The following is a 4,670-nucleotide window of genomic DNA, read 5'->3' on the forward strand; positions in this document are numbered from 1 at the left end:
ATGAGAAGAGAGCAGCTATGTGAAAACAAGAGCTCTGAACTGCAGGTCAGGGCACCGGGTTCTGGGCCTAGCTTCCCCAATGAAAATGAATATTCAAAAGTAACCAATAAATGCTAATTTATGGGGAAAGAAATATACAGGAGACAAAATAATGATCATATATATATATAAGTTCTTATGTTAGAAATAGAACACTTTGAAGCAGAAGAAATCACAGACTGTGGTGCGATTACTTTTGTGTGTGGCCCTCTAGCACGGTCTTGTAACTCCCATCCAGGTGATTGTGTGATAGGGTAATTGTAGCCTACCAAGGAGATCGGTTAGTTTTATCTGAAAGAGCCAATTCCAGAGCATAGAGGAGGAATCCACCACCACCAAGAAAGGAGAGACCAGCAGCAGGAGTCAGCATAGTGGGCTTCCCCGCCCGTGGAGAAAGCCGAGTACCTCTGGGCAGAGACTGAGGAACAGGGAGAGGTGTGCCTGAGGCGATGGCTGGGGAGAGGCTATTCTGATGGAAGAACTGTATCCTGAGTGTTCTTGAGCCTGAATTGTAGTTGGCAGAGATGGTGGAGAGAGGAGGTACGTCGACCTCCACTCCATAGGAATCAGCCTTGGGCTGTTGATCTTGGTTCTCCTTCCCCCTTGTGGGGTTGGAGGAGGTCAGACACTGCCCCCAAGCCGTTTTTACACAGACCTTCTGTTTAGTCCAAATGCCCAAGTGTATATACAAGAATACTTTTGAATAATCATTGCTATTGCACATTAGTATGACAAGGATGTTAACTCTGATGTTAAACAACAGTTTTCTAACATTTTCAGTTTTATATCAAATTAGATACTGATTACATACATATCATAGAATTAATAAATCATGCAGGTTTTTCTACTTCATGCCAAATTCAATAGTCTCTTCACTGATTCTTTGTACTGAGAAATGGTATTTTCATTTTCACCCTCATTCTTAAGACTAACAACAGACTTTTTGTAGTCTTCGACTTCTTTAGTACCAAGGAGCTCTTTATTCACCTCCATATTCTTCTCAGCAGCTTTAATTTTGAGAAGCGTTTCCAGGTTATTTTTTTCTGAGGAGCTATTTTTCCATACATACTCCTCTATGTCCGCTTCAGTCTTATTTTTCTCCCATTCTCCAGTTTTCCAAGATTCATGGTATAAAACTGTGAGTAGATACATTGCATAATCATAATTCTGTCTCTTGAAAGGGCACCTATCTGTTTTGATGGTAAACACATCTGTGATCTTGCTGTATCGCTCTCCTGCAAGTTTAATAAGTTTCTTCTTTGCATGATCATCTAAATTCGGACTGGAAAGTTTAACCCTTAAGGTTACTATCGTGCTTTAGGTTTCGAATGGATGGTCCTGCTGCCACATGATCAGCTGTGTCAATTTCAATCGGAAAATGCTTCTCACATTTCTCATCACTGTCTAGTGCAGCTGGCCACTCAGCGCAAAAATCTTTAAGAGCTTCACAGTGTTTTTTAATCGCTACAGGAGTCAAATGCAGAAAATTGGGGATCTTTAAAAGTTCTAGATTTCGCCCCTCTGCCATGGGCACTCCCCTTTTTTACTGGATAACCCAGTCGAACAGGAAGAGGTACCACAGATGGTTTAAATGGCGCCGCAACAGGGTAAACACTAGGCCGGTCTTGGGCAGCAGCCATTTCCTCTGTCCTAGGAGGTAGTGTCTTTCTTCTTATCAGTCTTTCACTTCTGGGTGTTTTAACGTTTTCTGTTGCATGCGGGCTTGATCTCGGCGTTCGAGTGGCCGGAGACACGGCAGTAGAGAAGGCACGCAGCGTCCTGGCCCCCGGCTGAAGGGCCAGCCACGCCGGGAGCCCGGCGGCCGCCATAGCTCTGAAGACGGCTGATTAATGTAGATTTTTGAAACCAGGGAGTATAAGCCCTCCAACTTTGTTGTTTTTTTCACTTAATTATATATCTGGGAGATCTTTCCATACCAGTACTTACACATCTACCTCATGTTACTTACCTGACAGCTGCCCAGGGCTAAAGATCGTGGTTTTGGCCATGGTTCACAGTTTGCTGGTAACAAGAACTAACCAGAGGATGTAGCCTATGTCCTGGCAGACAGCGGGGCCAAGCCACTGCTCATGGGCATTTCCTGTTGGCAGAGGCACCATGCCCTTGGGCATTGTCCTTCTGAAGAGGGAAGGGCTGCAGCAAGCTGGGAAGTCCTGCAGGAGGAACAGCCAATTGTTAGATGCCATCCAGTCGGTTCCGACTCATAGCAACCCTCTGTGCAACAAAATGAAACACTGCCCCGTTCTGCGCCATCTTCACAATTATTACTATGCTTGAGCCCATTGTTGGCAGCCACTGTGTCAGTCCATCTTGTCAAGGGTCTTCCTCTTTTTTGCCGACCCTCTACTTGACCAAGCATTATGTCCTTCTCCAGGGACTGGGCCCTCCTGATAACACGTGGCCATAAATCCCAGTCCTGTGCTGGGGAAGACAGGCCAGCAGCTCAACAGCTTTGCTTCCTGCCAATGTTCTTGGAAAACACATTATTTGGAGGAGGGACTTGTGGCTACTACCCAAACAGTAACATTAAAAAAAAAAAAAAAAAAAAACTACATCAGTCCAATTAAACTGACAGAGAAAAAGGTAGAATCTCAGGCCCCACCAGAACTACTAAGTCAGAATCTGCATTTTAACAGGATCCATAGCTGATCTGTATGCACACTAAAGCCTGAGTAGCACTGGTCTCTAGAAGACACTTAAAAAGTGCTGGGTGCAATCTGTGGAGACTGGGTTTTAAACAAAGAAAGAGTGTAAGTACAAGTGGCTGCCAGGTATCGTGTGAAGGCTTGAGCAGCAATGGACAAGCACATGTCTGTCATCTTGCCTGTTAGAAACAATTCCAAGAAAATATTTTACTTTCCTGAAATAATCTACATTATTGCTCCACTTCTCCATTCTCTGATAGCCAAGAAACCAAGAAAACAAAACTGGAAATCCCATTTCAATCTGAGACATAGCAGCAAGTACCCAAAATAAGGCTTAAAAGCTCTTAATTGAAAAGCATCTTCCAAAATAGTTCTCTAAAATATTTCCCTTTTCTATTGCTTCCAACTCTATCCAGAACAGCCACGGCAGCTTCAACTATTTATTTTGAATATACAAGCCAAATTATTTGGTTTTGGTTCTGTTTTGGAAGGAGGTTGTTAGGGATTGAAATGTATCCCCCCAACATATGTGTTGTAAATCCTAACCCCTATATCTGTGGTTAAGAAGCCCTGGGTGGCGCAGTGGTTAAGCACTTGGCTGCTAACCAAAAGGTGAGTTGTTTGAACCCACCAGCCGCTCTGCAGGAGAAAGATGTGGCCGTCTGCTTCCGTAAAGATTACAGCCTTGGAAACTCTATGGGGCAGTTCTACTCTACCCTATAGGATCGCCTTGAGTAGGAATCGACTCAACGGCAATGGGGTTGTTTTTTTTTTCAGAGGGGGCGGTATACCTGTGGTTATAACCCCATTTGGGACTGGGTTTTCTTTGCTATGTTAATGAGGCAGTATTATTGTAGGGTATGTTTTAAGTAAATCTCTTTTTAGATATGAAAGAGCAGATAAAACAAGCAAGCAAACAGACAGGGAAGATACATGCCATGCCACATGAAAATCACCAAGGAGTCAAGGAGCAGAAGCCCAGAAGAGACAAGGACCTTCCTCTAGAGCTGACACAGAAAGCCTTCCCTGAGAGCCAATGCCCTGAATTCAGACTTCTAGCCTCCTAACTAAGAAACTAAATGTCTGTTTGTTAAAGACACCGACCTATGGTATTTCTGTTATAATAGCACCAGATAACTAAGACAGGCTTCCGGAGAGTTAGCTGTACACTAAAAATTGTGGTAGCTACTTTGTACATTTTACCACCTACCTTCAAGAGTCTTGAAACCTCAAGAAAGTAGTCATTTCGAACAAAAGAAAAGAGTAAAATAAAGGGAAGAGGCTGAGGTTAAAGAGGGACAAAGAACAAAGGACATATTTACCTTTCAGTCTGTCTAGCCACCTTCCTGAGTCCTGGCAGCACTGGCTGTTCTCTGTGGTCACTGAGAAGAGACTCAGGGAGAGATCTCACCAGCAATGGGGCCCTTCCCCAAAGCTCAGGGCGGGGCTGAGTAACACGGAGTATTCCTTAGAGTCTGTGTTGCACTGGGTACAGTTGGAGAAGGCAGGCTATTCCCAGGTCCAGACTGCTTCACAGACACCCTGTAAAGATCTGGGCGCTCAGTCGCCAGCAAAGAATGAAGGATGCACCCTACACCTCGCTGAGAGGAACGAAGGTATAATGTGGATTTACAGATATTTCAGCTTTAATGTCAGCATCCCCACATCCTGGATAAACACACAGAAAAAGCTTGAGATAATCTTGTTAACCTATGAATCAAATAGCCAGTTCAGTTCCACTGGCATCAGACAGAATTCCCTCTCATCTGAAATGCCTGGGAGGAAGGATACACAAACGAGAAGCAGCAGCGTAAGTCCCACCCGCCATATCACAGCTTCCACTGGGGACAGCAAGTTCAGAAACACCCAGGCAAGTTCTTTAAAAACAAAATTCAACTTTAGCTTGCCCCTATGAAATAAAAGTGATAAAACTAGAGAGGTTTATATTTCTCCTTCACATTTCCT

The 4,670-nt window shown here is 44.0% G+C and overlaps 1 pseudogene; it reads right to left on the minus strand.

Moving 5' to 3' along the window:
• Positions 1-804: 804 nt before the first annotated feature.
• LOC101351577 (28S ribosomal protein S35, mitochondrial pseudogene) lies at positions 805-1,868 on the minus strand (annotated as a pseudogene).
• Positions 1,869-4,670: the final 2,802 nt, after the last annotated feature.

Source organism: Trichechus manatus, unplaced genomic scaffold, assembly GCF_000243295.1.
Source record: "Trichechus manatus latirostris isolate Lorelei unplaced genomic scaffold, TriManLat1.0 scaffold00026, whole genome shotgun sequence".
NCBI lineage: Eukaryota > Metazoa > Chordata > Mammalia > Sirenia > Trichechidae > Trichechus > Trichechus manatus.